This window comes from Gossypium raimondii, chromosome 11 (assembly GCF_025698545.1).
Source record: "Gossypium raimondii isolate GPD5lz chromosome 11, ASM2569854v1, whole genome shotgun sequence".
In the NCBI taxonomy this organism is placed as follows: domain Eukaryota; kingdom Viridiplantae; phylum Streptophyta; class Magnoliopsida; order Malvales; family Malvaceae; genus Gossypium; species Gossypium raimondii.
In genome coordinates, this window is record NC_068575.1 from 8,324,464 (window position 1) to 8,342,836 (window position 18,373).

An 18,373-nucleotide genomic window follows, 5' to 3' on the forward strand; every position below is an offset into this window, starting at 1 on the left:
GCTCGTTCGGTTAAGTTAGCAAACTATTTCATTCTTTGAGAGACCAACTGAATACGGAGCTCATTTCGCAATCCCCGAAGGAATCCCTTACAACTTTTCTCCTCTATTGGCACAAGCTCTAGAGCATATTTATTAAGCCACAGAAACTCACGCTTATAATCAGCCACTGACATTTTTCCCTGCCTTAACGTAAAAAATTCTTTTTTCTGGTCTTCCAAATATAACCCATCGACGTACCTTTTCTGAAATTCAATTTGGAAGAAATCTCAACCAATATAATTAGTAGATAAGTGTCAGGTAACAGTCTGCCACCATAGGTACGTCTCTCCTTGTAGAAGAGAAGTGATGCATGTAACACATTCGCGTGGAGTACATTCAAGCTGTTGTGGTACTCGATTCGTCGATTCTAGCCAGGTCCCAACTGACGAATGATCGATCCCTTTTAATCCCATAAATTCAGTGGTACCATATTTTTTTAATTCATTTATCGAAGCTCTTTAGACCATAAGCACTAGTACAATCGAAGGAGTAGCCCTCACCACTCATTTAAGGGCTTTCGCTATAGCAAGGAGAAATTTTTCGTCTCTTTGACCCTCAGGTCTATGTCTAGCAGCTCTAGATTGATGAACACCAGCTAAAACTATGCTAGGTGCTTTTGATTTGATCATGTTTTCACTCTCAGCGGAACAACTGCTGCTATACACATCATTATCAACTTTATTTTTTTCTAGATCCACTAGACATCTTTAGCTATAAAACAAAGAAAATTTTATAACCAACATCCAAATCCCGACTCAAACTCGTCTCTGACATGTACCTCTAGACACAATTCTGAGCTCAATTTAGTTAGAGAATCGGCTAAACCTATAGCTCAGATACCACTAAACGTAACACTTTGATACCTGACCTAATCATTGAGTCTGAGTTACGAGATGTTATATTCCTTACCAAAGAAACTTCTATCAAATTCATGGTAAAATAACCATTTCAAATCATCATTCAGGAAAAAAACAACATTACACACACATTTAATATTATGAACAACCTTTTTTGAGTCTTATACGTGTTGGATCTAGTGCTCTGAGTGTATTATATTCATTTGTAAACTTGTAATTTTTTTGAACATATTAGTTAATAAAACAAATTTATTGATTATAATTAATATACTTTGTATTATTGTCCTCATGTGGTTTTTGCATGCAAAGCAAAATAGAAGTAAATGTTACTCATTGGTTTTCTAATGTTTAAACCAATACTATGCAGTATTACGTGATCAAATCGTAATACGGAAAGACAACTTGTATTAGTAGAATAACCTAAACATGTCCTTAGTCTAATCAGAAATGAGCAAACTGGTTGAAAGAATAATATGTCGTCTATCAAGTCCATTGGGGAGATGCTTTGTCTTGAGCATCAGAGTGGATGACTCACAGAAGATAAAGACATAGATGTGACTGACTAGACTAATAGTACATCAGACTGGACCCAATAAGAATTGATCTTGAATTCATTCATGGATTTATTCACTTGTGATGTTCATAGTGTGGCATACCTAAATCCTGAGTGGATTATGTATGTGTGACTTGTAAACTTTGATGAAATTAAAAGCCAAAGTTCGAATAGATAATGAACCAAAAGCTGGTGCATTGGGTGTACGACTTCTACAACATGTAGCGTTATTCAAAATAGTGGAATTCATAGCCCGAGACATGGCTAAACAATGTCCTCTCATTGGCCTTACATGGTTGATGAAAGTAAACGTTGCCACGGGACTTTTTTTTGTGACGAATGACTTGATTACTGTTTGATAGTAATTGACTTTTCATGAAAGAAGATGTAATGGTTACCATGAAATAAAATAGGATCATATTGGGAGAGTGGGTATTATCTCAAAGATATTAAGGATATCCTTTGAGGGTAAAACACTTATGACATGGTCATTGAACTAGCATTGATCAAGTTGCTTTCGTAATGGTATGTCGTTACGAAGAACTCAGTGATGATACTATAGTGGAATGACTTCATGACTAAATGAGTTTATAATTAATAGGCAAAAGGCTAAAACTTAATTATAAATCATTTGAGCCCTAATTGCATATGTCCACTTAGTCCCTCTGCTAGCTCGTTGAAACTAGAAATGAATTGCATGATAAATCAAAATGAATGAAACGAATAAAAATGGAAAAATGAAAAACATTCAAAATTATTATGGTTTTCTCTGAAATGGAGAAATGAAATCATTTGGAAATGAATACGGGTTTCTCAAAATGGAAATGGAAATAGCAATGAAAATGAAAATGAGAAATGAGAAATGATTCATTTACAAATGAACATGGATTACTCAGAAATGATCGGAAGAATGAGTTTATGTTTTGAGCTATTTTAAAGCTAGAAAATGAAAATACACCATTCGACAATAGTAAACAAGTTGAATTGTGAAATATTAAACATGTTTTTCTCAAAATTTTACCAAGGGTAAAATCATCAAAATTTTATCGGAGGTAAAATTGGGATGAAAAAAATTATTCAATTGAATATAAATATTGAAGTTTATTTTGGGTAATAAAAAAACAAATATTGGGTTGGGTCGAATTATAAAGTATTATTGTAACACCCTATACTCGGCTTGGTCGCTGAACCCGAATATTAGGATGCCACGCCACCGTCAAAAGGTATAAGAAATCTTACACTCGAAACTTAGAGTAGGGGTTCAGGCTACTCTTAAGTTCCCAATTAATGCAATGAACAATGTCTACAAGTAGCGATTCCAAACACTCACCGCACGCTATCTCCTAGTTGCCAAAAGCTCACACTAGTTTTTCCTTACCTCATAGAAGGTCCTATCGATTCTGAAGCTTCAACAAAGTAAATCACACAACAACACAATCAACATTTAGCCAAAGACTCTCTTAAATCAATCAAAAACACTAGCCTAAGCTAGATTCTCTTGTAACAAAAAATTTAGACATAACAAACTTGAAACTCAATTATCTCAATCTATAATTAATCTTTTTGCCTAAAACTGAATCTATTCATCTAATTATTCACCTAAGACTAATTCTCAACCTTTAAACTACGCAAAACTACCCAACTCATGGTATCAAAATTTTTTGACATACTATGGCAATTTTCATGAAAATTCAATAAAAATTAAGAAATTTTTAGCGAAACTTTAAACTCGATTTAGAAACCTTCTTTTCACATCAAAACAAATTGAAAAAAACTTTGAAACAATGTTTTTATTCAAAATCCCGAAATCCACCATTAACGACCTAATTTTCTGCTTTTATTCAAAACATGCAATTTAATGGGTAAAAACTCAGTTTTAAAAGCTTGATAACATTAAAAAATAAAAAAAAATGAATTTCTATCTTCGATGGAAGAAAAATGAATGCTTGGCTGAAATTTCAAAGAACCCATAAAATTGAGAGATGACAAAACCAATGATGTTTTGGGTGTTTTTCTTGAAATTCTATGGAGGTTTATTGATTGAGTGATGATAGAAATCAAAGGAATGAAGTTTGGAAATCAAAATTTGAATGGGAAGAGATTGAGAGAATAAGGGACGGCGAAAAAAAAACAAAGGGAAGAGGTTTCGTATGTTTGTTGTAGGTGGGGGAAAAGAAATAGGTTAATTTTAAATTTTGGTAAAATTACTTTATAACTAATCCTAAATTAAACCCTTTTACAAAACAGTCCTTATTTCAAAATTAAAAGTCTTTTCAGCATTATTTCCAAAAATTGATTTGATTTTTTAAAAGCCATAGACGAAAAAATTTTTGGTTTACCATGATAAGAAATTTTCGATTTACCATGATACAACATTCAAAATAGGGTAAACTTTTACGTAGTTAAATCGCGATCCGACAAGTTTGAGGTGAAGTGCACAATGCGAAACAACGCATGTGAATGGAAAATCATGGCTCTATTAAGAAGAAGACGAGGTTATGGACGATAAAGAAATATACCACTTCGCATACATGTGTTGCCGCGGGTACTGCATCAATACTGGTTTATATTACAACACAATTGAATTGCTAATTTAAATGTACTCGTGTTATTACAGGTATATCATGGGATTATCCAAAATTGAATTCGAAGATGATCGCGAATATAATACTACCTATGGTCAAACTGAGTCTTAGGGTTGTTGTGCCAGTTCTAATTGCAAATATCCATAGCTAGTTAGATTACACGCCTTCGTACCGCAAGGTGTGAATCATAAAGTAAAAGACATTAGAGAAGATGCATAGTGGGTAGGCCAAATCATACAATGAGATATGGTAGTAGTGTTGGATTATGGAGACGTACGTCCCAAGTTGCATAACCGATCTTGAAACGGGGCATGTGTACTTCAACAATCGATTGCTCAATAGATGTCGAGTTTTCAAACGTTTGTTTTGGAATTTTAAGTAATGTCAAGAGGTATTCTAGTACTGCAAGCCATTGGTACAAATCGATGGTACCTTTATGTATGAGAGATATACCCATCGATTGTTGTTGGCTATGGCACATGACAACAATCAGAAAATGCTACTAACCTTTGCAATAGTGCCCAGAGAGTCAGCAAACAATTGAAATTTCATTCTGTCTAGATTGAGGAGACATGTTCGCCCCTAGCCCAATATTTACGTCATCTCTGATCGAGGACCTAGAATACTAGCTGCAATTGAACGGTAGGGAAGCCTTTGGGACCGCATACACCATAGGTATTGTCTAAGGCATGTTGCGTCGAATTACCATAGATAATACACCTCTACTGCTTAGCAAGCACGAGTGATGAACCTGGGTATGTAATCGCCACTATTAAATATTCTTTGATATTTAACCGGTGAAAAAATGTTGGGCATTCATAAACTATTCACTTCTCTCGACAGGGTACGAGCTTGTCAAAGACCGCTTTCAATAAAATATTGGGAAACTTACAAGTCATTAACGATGATGGGGCAGACTACCTTTCTAACATACCCTTCAAACAGCGGGCACAATCCTACGACAGGGGTTTACTGATGGTCACTAAACTAACTATAAATACGACTAAGGCAAGCGCACCTATCGAACAATAGTATAGTTATGGTGAGTAGGGAATATCGTATCCACGAGGACTAAAAGTACTAGTAGTTACCTTTTTTCTATTATTTAGCCGTCAAATTGGAATAATTGTTTTTAATCTAAAATTACTAAACTAATTTAACTAAGAACGCAACAGAGAATAAAATAGGAAAATAATCAAAGATACTAATGAGATAAACAATACCCAGGAAAGAAGCCACCTACACTTCACTTATTATTATGAATCTGAATTTAAACGATTTACTCCCTTATGTCTTGATCCATAAAAATCCCTAAATTATGTTAATATCTCTTTTGAGAGTAAGAACAACTGACTCTAGGTTGATAAATTGAAACCTGTTTCTAATTAAAACCCCTATTGTCATATTAACTCGATCTATAGATTCACCTATTAGATTTTACTCTAATCTGATAGATTTATGTCGTCTTATTTCTCGGATTGCATGTAACTTCACTCAATTATGCTAGATCTACTCTTAAACAGGGACTTTTGCTACACTAAAATAAGCACATTAAACATGAATCAATATCCTAAAAATATTAAAACACGAAACATCATACATATTTGAGAACAAGAATCAAGTATTTATCGTGTAAAAAAAGAAATTAAATAATAAGATTCATCATAGGTTTCATCTTCTTTAGGTATCTAGGGAATTTAGTTCATAATCCTAAATAGAAACATCTCAAACTTAGGATAACAACAAGACATAAAGAAACTCAATAAAACTTCAAAATAAATTAAATAGAGATCATCGATCTTGAGGGAGATCCACTTCCGAGTTCATTCCGATGGCATTCTTCAAGTGCTTTGTTCGATCTTCTCTGAGTACCCCATTAAGTCCTCTTCTAATTGTTATTTATAGACTTTAGAATGCTCGGAAAGCCTAAAAATTAGGTTTTTTTTGCGTATTTGGGAAGAATGGTGCGTTATCAACACAGGCTGGCACATGGGCGTGTGGCCAACCCGTGTGGGAATGCCCAGGCCGTTTGGACCCTGGAAACAACTCTACTTATCCAATTTTGGCACGTTTTTCACTCTTTTCACTCACAAGTGCTCTCCTAAGTATAGAAACACGAATTTAAAGGATTAGTAACATCAAATTCACTAATTTACATAATTAATCATCCAAAAACGCACTAAGAATGGGATTAAAATATGTTACTTTTATAGCTTATCAAATATCCCCACACTTCAGCATTTGTTTGTCTTCAAGCAAAATCCTCAACTTACAATTAAGAATTAATCTTTCTCAATTTTTAATTCTCATCAATAATGTCCCAAAATACTTTATAAATAATCATGCATTGGCAACTCAAATAAAATAACACTAAAGTCTCAAACAATCTAGGCTAAAATTTTTTTAAGTACGAAAGCATAGGTGTTTCTCCTTATCTAAGTAATTACCATTCATTCAGAATCGAAAAGGATCAAAAACCTCTGTAACACCCCAAAATTGGCCTAGACGTTATGACCGTATTTGGCAATATCACATTGAAGTGTTTTTTTCGAAAATATAGTTTCATTGAAAGAAAACTCGTTCTATATTAATTCTCGTTTATTGAAAACTCAAGTTGTTTTTAGCAGTGTGTTGATCATATTAGTTTGTTGCTATATTTAAAACATTTTTTGATGCGGAAGCTTTTACAGTATTTTACAAAAACGTGGTGTCTTGAAAAGCATTCATCTTTTGAAAATTCGCGTCCTACTACTATCAGTAAGATTTTAAAAGAATAAAATCCCAAATTAAAAGTTAAAAATTTAAAGAGGCCTTATTACAACAAATACCCAAGTTAGATTATTATCAATAAAAATCTAGTATAGAAGCAGGTGCGGTTGTGTGGTCACCTCCGAGTCTCTCGTAGCGCCTATCCCTAAGACTGGGTATTACCTGTAAGATAAATAGAGAAGTGAGTTTACGAACACTCAGTGTGTAACTCCATATAAGCAAAATGGCCAATCAGGCCCTAGGTAAGTACAGTTTGGGCCTAAGCCCAATTCAATAACAGTTCAGTTCAGTTGGGCCTTAGCCCATTATAATATCAATATCAGTGTGAGCCTTAGCCCATTAAAGTGACAGTAACAGTTCAGACATGCAATCAGAAATCCTACCCAACTAGCCTCTCCACTCCACTCCGTCCAGCCCAGCACTCCATGTGGGGATAATATCACCCACCCATCCCTACACTCCAAAATTAGCATCGGTTGCAGCACTAAACAGTATTTACAGCAGAGCTACCAGTACAGTACACTTCCTCCAATCATAATAATCTCATTCCCATGCAACATATCATACATGTATGCAATATATATATATCGTGGCATGCTTATATACAGTCACACATAACAAAAAACATGCAGTTATTTTATAACATAAGGCATAACAGTCATTTTACCACGTGGGGGAATAATAGTTATTTCTTAACAGTTTGGGAGTCTAGGTTTACTTACTGACCCATTAGTAGGTCCACAGTCGTCTCGAGCAACCTTAACAGTCAAACAGCAAATTGGGCCCAAGGCCCATAATACGGGCCCATGTGGGCCCACACACACTCGTATGGCACGCATAGCCCAGAATTGGTCTCAGTCATGAAATTACATAGTTTGGCCCAATTTTCTCCACACGCTCGTGGTTTACACGTGCGAGTCCACAAGTCTGTTGGGCCCATACAACCTATTTTGGCCTATCGTGGCCCAAAATGACCTAAGACCACAAAATCAATCATGGTGACCGCAACAGTCTACTGCCCACGTTTTATGCGTTTGGTTTACCATACGAGCGAGCGCACGCTTGTGTAGCATTAATTGCCATAATTTATTACTTTTTCCGGTTTACGTTTTGGGCAGGGTTTACACACCTTGTTTCCATTCGTCACGAACAGTCGCTCAAGCACTCACCAGCCTTCAATCGAACCACGGTGATACCCACGAATCTAGTCTTTAGCAATTGATTAGAAATTCCTTGAATCCTTCCTTAACTGCCATACAATTACTATCAGTTATCACTTAAGGCAGAAGAAGAAACAATTCGCTTATAGAACTTACCGCAAGAGAGCAAGAGAATCGAAAGTGGAAGGATTCGACACTAGCACAGCCCCTCACCCTCGATTTAAAGCTGTCAACAACAGTTAAACAAAACCCACTTCAGTAACTCAAAAGTCAAAACTTTGAGTGCTATACTCACTTACCGAAAAGAAAGCAGTAAAGTCAATCGGCACAAGAAGAGGAATGGTTTTGGCAGTGGTTAAAACTAGAAATCGACAGCACAATACTAGAGGGAGAGAAGAGGAGATGAAAAGAAAAGAAATGTGCATTCGGCCAAAGAGAAAAGCTATCAAAAAGTGAAATGGAAGAATGTGCAACACCCCTACCATATTCGACTTCAAGAAAAAGAGAGGAAAACAACAATACGAAAAACCTGAAAATGAGGAGAAGAGGTTTTAAGAAATGGAACAACACAAACAAAACAAAATCGAGAAGAAAGAAAAAAAATGAGAAGCACCCCTCTAGCCGAATTCTTGAGTGCCACAGAGTCCACTTTTGGCACAACATTCCCTCTCCCCTCAGCCCTTGATTTTCTCCTAAAATCCCTACTCAAACCTCTCTATCTGATCAAAGCTCCGCTCAACCACTCAATTTGAATTCCTCTCAACCACTTCAGTGTTTCAGTCAAACCACAACACCTCCCACGGCACAGCAGCAACATAAATACTCCCTTGCCTTCACCAAGCTTCGAACCTCAGTCCTCTGGCATAGGTAACACGCCACTTACCCCCTAGACCAGCAGGCTTTTTGTGTCTTATTTTACCTACAATAATTTAAAAGCCTACTAACTATAGGCAAGGGTTTTTTTTCCTAAACATAAAACTTTTTGGACAAGTCCAGGCTTGAACCCAGGACTTCTCAGACACTCCCAAACACACCCAAAACACTTAACCACTAAAACAAACAGATATTTGTGCAACAAACACACAAAAATAATTACTTGGATTTTTAGCACGTTACGACCTCACGAAAGATTCACTCAAATCACTCAAAGTGTTTAAGGTTCAATAATAAGCACTCAATAGTCAATCATAAAAAGTCATTACCATAGGCTTGCATGAAAATCAAATCTCCACCACTATAAAATGATATGATACACAAATCAAAAGGTCTTTAAGAGGTTGTAATAGGGCTTAGGTTAAGGGTGTGGAGAAAGGCTAAAAATATGGTTAAAATTGAGATCGACTTAGTAAATTACCAAACTAGAAAATAACAAATACTGAATTAAAAACAAGTGCCAAAGGCATGAACTATTCAAGAATAAAAAAACGAGCTTCTTCTCAAAATATGAACTTAATTGTTCAAGCTCATAACTAAATAATAAACAACATGTAATTAAGTGTATATATATATATTCTTTCTTTCTTTCTTTCTTTCGTCTTCTTCTTCTTCTTCTTCTTCTTCTTTTTGAATAATTTAACAAATTAAACAAAAGAACATAGTTAAGTAACTAACCAAATCAAATCTCGATAAAAACGGAGTTAATAGAATGGGAAAAATTCTCAATGAATCAAAAAGAATGAGTTACGGGTTAACATTAATGGGTATTTTAAGAAACGGTATGTTAGGCTCAACGAGGTTCACTAAGGTTTAATTATGTAGGTAGGCTTTTTATGAGATAAGTGGGTTAAACCTAAGTGCATTTATCATCTCAGTATATCAAATCAAAAGGTGTGGTCTCAACATGTATAATCGATGCAAGTTCTAGAATAAAAAATCATGTTGACACACTTATAACCAATAATAAAAGTGAGCAAGAAAAATGTATGCTTTAAAGGCTCAAAATCTCACCCAAAATTATGGTTTTTGGTGTCAATCTTGCAAATCTCAAACTTCAAGATAATACTTCAATTTAGAGAAACAACCTAAAAATTTTAATTTCTGAAACATAGCCTATCATGCTTGATGCTCTCATGTCTTCAAGTTTAAATCAACCAATACACAATTATCTACAAATTAGTCCAAAACACATTAATAAAAATCTCAAATCCATAAAAATTCATTCTAATAGAAGTATGACAATATTACTTAAACACAAGACATAATTCAGGGATTTTCTAATAATTATATAAATAACCTTCCCACACTTAAGATGTACATTGTCCTCAATGTACAAATAGATATAATCATAGTAAAGACAAAATATTATAAAAGAGGGAGAAAACTGAAACTGCCCTGAATATTAGACGAACATGCTAGAATGGTGAAAAGTGAAAGTGTAGAGAAATCTAGATGTAGTGCAGAATTATGAGTAAACTAATAAGAAAATAAACACAAATAGTGAAGAAGATTAAGGGGTTACTAACTCGAGTAAAAAACCTTAAAAATATAGAAATATAGTTCAAAAGACAAAAACAAAATAAGTCTAACAAAAAAAATCAGCAGAAAACTAAAAAGAAAAATAAAAATAAAATAAAAGAAACTAAATGGTCCTCATCGTCAGAAGCATCGGCATCGTGAGTCGGCGGGGCCGAGGAGGAGATATGGAGATACTGACAGATCTAATACAGTGTCACGTCAATACTGTAGAACCTCTGAAAGCACTGCTGCTCAAAGCGAGTGAAAAAATTAGAGAGGCCCGTCAAAGTGGCAGCAAAAGAAACAAGACAGTAACTCAGAGGTAGAGGATGAGGTGGGTCCTCGTGAGGGAAAGTGACATCATCAATGAAGTCTTCGGGTTTATTCTGAGAGTTAGAATGAAGTAGACGGTACTAAGATGGATCAACTCCACGAAGTCGTTCGATTATCCTCATATGGATCATGGTTGAGATTCCTTGTGGGGACATCTAGCCGACGAGTAAAAGAGCAGAGGAATGCTCCTGTGTGTTGAAGAGACCGAAGTGTCAAGCGAGTCGAGTCACATAAGGACCTAAATAGATAGGACCCTTCCTGTGCCGATCTGTCTGATGGCGGAAGGCTAGGGAAATGAAATAGGCCAATTAAAAAGATGCGACCATGCTCCATAGAAAATAAGAATCAGTAGTACTGACGACGCCAGTACTCTCTCTCCTACCAGTCAAAGTATGAGCTAACAGGGCATGAATATACTGTAAAGCTAGAGGTATTGTACTCTCCGTAAGATCTACCCAACAGTAAGAGGGCAAGTAGTAGATGTGTCGATGGAGGCGGAAGAAGTTCTCGGTACCCATAAACTCCTCAGCATATAATCCCAAAGTAGCGTCGAACTCAGGGACACTCATATGGCGCACTAGGCCACCGAGTTTGAAAGTGATGGTGCCCGGCTCGTCATGAGATGTCATCGCATGCTGAAGATGAAATGTCGAGCAAAACTTCAAAGTCAGCTCCATGTAAGTGGGTTCGATGATATAGAAGAAAGAGTCTCATGGGGCTGTGGTAAGAAAAGCCCAAATAAGATCAGCAAGATGGACCTTCTCCAAAGTGCCCAGTCGATACATCGGCCCAAATTGAGTGGTTGCACTCAAAGAAGCTGAAAGAAGTCTTCCTGGGGGCCAGCTAAAAATCAGAGATAAGGGTTGTGGGCCTTGGGAGAGGTGCTTGAGGAGGAGGTCACGCTCGGGGTATTTTACTTTTTCGAAGCAAGAACGATAACCTTGGACTTGCTTCGTGTGTTCATCATGATGAATCTGTAATAAAGTAATAAATTAAATGGACGAATGTCAACATAATAGATGCAAGCTAATAAGGAAGAAAAACCGAAGTTAAGCTCAATAATGGGACTAATAAAGAAATTGACTTTGAACATAATAAATCGAATAAGCAAAATGCTAATACTAATAATGAACAGTAATAAACTTAATTAAGTAAAAAAATAGTAGAACGTAAAAGAACAAGAAAAAATCAGAACAAATGGCAAACTTAAAAATAAAATCAACTATATAAATAAAAGCAGGATAGTGCTTAAAGAAAAAAAAATGATAAGAATAAAAATTAGAAATATCAAAGTAAAATAAACTAAATAATAAAGATTAAATAAATAAATGAATTAAAAATAGAAGGGTAAAAGGGGTGGACCGTCAGTGGGATGGTCGGAGCAAGGGTACGGCGGCCAACGGTGAAGGAGGTTCGGGGGTCAACGGGAAGGAGAAGCTAGTGGAAAGGGGGTCTGACAGTTTGAAATGGAGGAAAAAGAAAGGTAAAAGGAAGGAAGAAAAAAGGGCGGTCGGAGGTGGCGCGATCGACGGAGAAAAGAAAGAAGGGGGAAAGGAGAGAAAGAGGAAGGGCGGTAAGGTGGCTGTTGGGTTGAAAAAAAGGTAAGGGAAGAGAGAAAAGCGAAAGGAAAAAGAGAAAGGGGCGGTGAGGTGGGATGATCGACAGGGAAAAGAAAGAAAGGGCAGTTAGAAGGGCAAAATGGGGTGATGGAGATAACCGAAGGGTGGAGGGCAAGAGAGCGGCGGTAGCTAGGGTTGGGGAGCGTTGGGGAAGAAGAAGACAAAAATAAAAAGGGATTAGAGATTTTAAAGGGGACACAGTCATGTAAGGCCCATGTTGGGCCATATAGTTGTGTCACACGCTCGTGTGGTTCCATTTTAGCTCGTATGTATTTTAAACAATATAGGCCCAGTCGACATACAGCTCCAGACTCGCCTGTGTGTCTAGGTCGTGTGTGCCACATTGCCGTGTCACACAGCTGTGTGCTACCTCCTTCGCTTATCCCACTCTCGTGTGGCAGTCCACATGCCCGTATGGTCCAGTCATGTCTCGCACACGGCTGTGTGCCTTACCCGTGTAACACTCTGAGTTGTTTTAAAGATGAGAAAAATAGCTCTGGGTTTCACACGGCCTCGAACACGCCCGTGTGTCCAGGTCGTGTGGTCCACACGGTAGTGTCACACAGTCGTGTGGACTATTGTAGACTGTGTCTGTCGATTTTTGGAAAAATTAAGTCCCAGGATCCACACGGCCAAGGACACACCCGTGTGTCTAGGCCGTGTGGGTCACACGACTGTGTTCACAAGCCGTGTAACTCACTGATTATTTTCTTAAAATTTTTAAAACTAAGTATTAGGATCCATACGGCCAAGGACACGCCCGTGTGGGTCACACACCCCCGTGTGTCCAGGCCGTGTGGGTTACACGATCGTGTAACTCACTGTCAAACCCCGTTTTTATGCACACGGTCTAGGACATGCCCGTGTGTCTAGGCCGTGTGGGTAAAAAAACACACTTTTAAAAAAAACATGAAATAAAGTTAAGAAAATTAGCAGTGTTAGCACTCGGGTTGCCTCCCGAGAAGCGCTTATTTAAAGTCTGAGCTGGACTTACCTTGTATGCACAATTACGAAGGTTCGTGGAGTCGAAGCTCCTCTCTATCATTTCTAAATTTGTTACCACAATAAAGTTTAATTCGATGACCGTTTACCTTGAATGTGTCATATGCTGGATGGGTTTTCTCTATTATACCGTATGGGAAAACGTTTTGTACTACGAATGGGCCTGACCATCTTGATTTCAACTTTTCAGGAAACAACTTGAGCTTTGAATTGTATAAAAGAACGAAATCTCCATCTGTGAATTGTTTGGGCTGCTTCAAACGAGCATCATGGCGTCGCTTTGTCACTTCTTTATATATTCACGAGTTCTCATAAGCATTTGCTCGCCACTCATCTAACTCGTCCAACTACATCAATCTCTTCTCACCTGTAAGTTTAAGATCATAGTTTAGGAATTTTATTTCCCAAAATGCTATGTGCTCGAGTTCAAGCAGTACATGACAACTTTTTCCATATACAAGTCTGTAAGGGGATATTCCTATGGGTGTTTTATAAGCAGTTATATAAGCCTATAAAGCGTCATCTACTTTTATCGTTCAATCTTTTCTATCTGACTCTACAATTTTTTCTAGGATACGTTTGAGTTCTCGATTCGTAACTTCAACTTGCGTACTAGTTTGAGGGTGATAAGAGGTAACTGTTCTATGATGCACCCCATACTGCTTAAGGACTTTACCAAATTGAGCGTTACAGAAATACATACCCCTATCGCTAATAATTGCTCTAGGTGTTCCAAATCAAGAAAAAAGCTTCTTAAGAAATTGAACTACTACTCTAGCATCATTGGTAGGTAACGTTTGAGCTTCTACCCATTTCGACATATAGTCGACTGCTACTAAGATATATTTAATACAAAAAGAACTAAGAAATACGGCCATACAATCGATGCCCCAGATGTCAAAAACTTTACATGAGAGCATATAAGTTTGAGGCATTTCATCTTGTTTAGAAACATTACATGTTCTCTAGCATCTATCACAAGAAGCAACATACTTGTTAGCGTCCTTGAACACTGTGGGCCAATAAAAACCTGATTCAAGTGTTTTATGTGTTGTCCTAGTCCCACTATAATGTCCTCCTATTAGTCCTGAGTGGCAATGTTCTAAGATTTTACTTGTTTCTGATTTTGTAACACACCTCCGAATCACTTAATCTGTACATACACGAAAAAGAAAAGGATTTTCCTAAAAATAATTTTTCTCATCAACAAAGAATCGTTTTTTTATGATGTGTCAACCTTTTTGGTAGGATGTCAACAGCTAAGTAATTTGTGATATCTGCAAACTAAGGGACATTAGAATCGGTTATAACCAAGAGTTGTTCCTCAGGAAATGAGTCATTTATCCCATTCTCATTAAGCTCCTTGATATGTAAATTCCCTAGTCTAGAAGGGTGATCTGTTGCAAGATTTTCAGCTCCCTTCTTATCCTGGATTTCCAAATCAAACTTTTGCAATAATAAAATTCATCTTACAAGTCGAGGTTTTACATCCGATTTAGTTAGGAGATAGCAAAGAGCTGAATGGTCAGTGTAAACAACAACTTTAGATAATATCAAATGCGGTCTAAATTTATCGAATGCAAAAACTACAGCTAGCAACTCTTTCCCTGCAGTAGTGTAATTTTCTTGTATATTTGTTAACGTCTTGCTAGCATAATAAATCGGCTGAAAATTCTTGTCTCTTCACTGTCCAAGAACTGCACCTACTGCAAAATCACTAGCATCACACATTAGTTCAAAAGGTAAATTCCAATCAAGTGCAACAACAATCGAAGCATTAATTAATTTGTCCTTAAGAGTATTAAATGCTTCTAAGCATTCCTGACTAAAATCTAAAGGCACATCCTTCTCTAGCAACTTTCTTAAAGGCTTAGCTATTTTAGAAAAATCTTTAATAAACCTTCTATAGAACCCAACATGTCCTAAAAAGCTTCGAATAGCCTTTAACTGAACTAGGGGGAGGTAATTTTTCAATGGTTTCAATTTTCACTCTATCAACCTCAATCCCATTACTAGAAGTTTTATGGCCCAACACAATCCTTTCTCGAACCATAAAGTGACATTTTCCCAATTAAGCACAAGGTTTGTTTCCTCACATCTCATTAAAACTCGTTTTAAATTTTTAAGACAAATATGGAAAGAATTATCGAATACCGAGAATTTATCCATAAATACCTCCATAATGTTTTCTACAAGTTCATCAAAGATGGCTAACATGCAACATTGAAAAGTAGCAGGGGCATTACATAATCCAAAAGGCATTCTTCGATAAGCAAACGTACCATATGGACATGTGAATGTCATTTTTTCTTAGTCCTCAGGAGCTATCAGGATTTGAAAGTAGCTAGAGGGTCCATCTAGGAAGCAATAATACATATGCCCAGATAATCTTTCCAACATTTGATCTATGAATAGCAGAGGAAAATGATTTTTCCTCGTGGCATTGCTCAACTTCCTATAGTAAATACAAACTCTCCATCCTGTGACTGTTCTCATTGGAATCAACTCGTTCTTCTCTTTAGCTACAACAACCATGCCTTCCTTTTTAGGAACAACTTGCACAGGACTCACCTAAGCACTATCAAAAATAGGATAAATTACTCTAGCGTCTAAAAGTTTAATTACATCAGCCTTAACAACTTCCTTCATGTTAGGATTTAACCGTCTTTGAGCTTGCACACACGATTTGTATTCATCCTTCATTAAAATTTTATGGGTACAAAAAGAAGGACTAATCCCTCTAATGTCAGAAATCTTCCAGGCTATAGCTCTTTTATATTCCTTCAACACATTCAATAACTCATTTTGCTCATTTGGCTTTAAATTTGAAGCAACATTCACTGGTAATGTAGAATTGTCACCAAGAAACACATACTCCAAGTGATTTGGTAATTGTTTCAGTTCCAACTTGGGAGGTTCTTCAATGGAGGGTTTTAATTTAAGCTCCTTATTTACCTTAATATCCTTATACTTTGTCTGCCTCAGTGAAGACTCATTAGAGTCTAAATCTATTTTTATCTTACCTATTAAAGTATCATCGCCATTTACCTCCTCTTCTTGAACCAGACATAGTTCCAACGTGTCCCTATAAATGATTTTTTGTAATGAATCTTAAACAACATGATCAATAGAGTCAATAAAATAACAAGAATCATCTTGTTCTATAGAGAATCGGAGTGCATCATATATTTTAAATATAATCTATTCATCACCTACCCTAAGCACAGGTTTACCATCACCCATATCAATGATAGCCCTAGTAATAGCTAAGAAAATGCGACCTAAAATTAAAGGCACTTCAACATCCTCACCCATGTCAAGCACAACAAAATCAACGGGGAATATAAATTTATCTACTTTTACAAGGACATCTTCAATAATACCCCTAGGATATTTAACATATCTATCAGCTAATTAAATACTCATCCTAGTGGGTTTTGGTTCCCTAAGACCAAGCTACTTGAACATTTTATAAGGCATCAAATTAATGCTAGCACCCAAATCAACTAATGCTTTCTCAATGTATAAACTACCAATAAAATAGGGAATAGTAAAACTTTCTAGATCTTTCAGCTTAGTTGGTAGTTTATTTTGGAGAATAGCTGAACATTCCTTGTTGAGTTCCACAGTGGATAGCTCTTCAAACTTTCTTTTATTTTTTAATAGCTCCTTCAAAAATTTTGCATATGTGGAAATCAGCGAAATAGCTTCAACAAAAGGTAAGTTAATATGCAACTGTTTGAAAATTTTAAGAAATTTACCAAATTGTGCATCCACACGGTCTTTCTTTGACTTTGTCGGATATGGGATCGATGGTTTGTATTCTTTAAGCACTGGTGGTTGAATTACTTTGGGGTTTACCCCCTCATCATTTACCTTATTAACTTTCTATTGCAGCTTCTTCTCGAGTTCAGCCAACACTTTCCCATTTCTTAATGTAACTGCTTTCACATGCTCTTTTGGGTTGGGTTTGGTGTTAGTAGGTAAACTACATTATTGCCTTTCTAAAACCAATTTAGCAAACTGTCCAATTTGATTTTCGAGCCCATGAATTGACGCTTGTTGATTTTTAAAAACTATCTCGGTGTTTTGAAAATGAGTCTCTGACACTAAAATAAATTTTGCTAACATCTCTTCAAGGTTCAATTTTTTCTCTTCCTGATAGGGTTGTTTTGAGGTCTAGAATTATTACCCATATAATTTATTTGCTCATTCTCCATGCTAGGACCGAAGGGTAAATATTCTGGATTATTCATTCCTCCTCCATTCGTGTCGCATTGCATCACCGGGTATGCCTGCGTAGAAACATATAAACCATCAATTTTCTTATTTAAAAGCTCGACCTGATTTGATAACATGATGACTGCATCTAAATTGAAAACATCAGTTGCTTTCATCGACTTTGTCCTCATGACTTGCCACTGATAATTATTCAGTGTCATCTCCTCTATAATTCATAAGCCTCTTCAAGTGTTTTATTATTCAGAGTACCACAGGCTGCTGCATCGGTCAACTGCCTAGTTGAGGAATTCAATTCGTTATAGAAGATTTGAACCTGTAACCATAGAGGTAACCCATGGTGAGGGCACCATCTCAATAAATCCTTATACCTCTCCCATGCATCATGTAAGATCTCTAAGTCGATCTGAACGAAGGAAGAGATATCATTTCTCAACTTGGCTATCCTACCCAGTGGGAAGTACTTCAGTAGGAACTTCTCAATCATTTTCTCCTATGTAATGATAAAACCTCATGGTAAAGAATTTAACCACTGTTTAGCTTTGTTTCTCAACAAAAAGGGAAACAACTGTAGGCGTATGGCACCGTCAGAAACGCCATTAATCTTGAAAGTATCACAGACTTCCAAAAAATCAGCCAAATGAATATTTAGATCTTCATCTTGCAAACCATCGAACTGAACAAATTGTTGTACCATCTGAATAGTGTTCAGCTTCAGTTCAAAATTATTTGCAGCAATAGTGGGTCTCACAATACTCGATTC

At 36.5% G+C, this 18,373-nt stretch overlaps 1 non-coding gene across 1 annotated transcript; it reads left to right on the plus strand.

Moving 5' to 3' along the window:
* Positions 1-17,942: 17,942 nt before the first annotated feature.
* LOC128035217 (small nucleolar RNA R71) lies at positions 17,943-18,049 on the plus strand. The gene has a single exon (XR_008191617.1). It is a non-coding gene; the product is annotated as a small nucleolar RNA R71 (small nucleolar RNA).
* Positions 18,050-18,373: the final 324 nt, after the last annotated feature.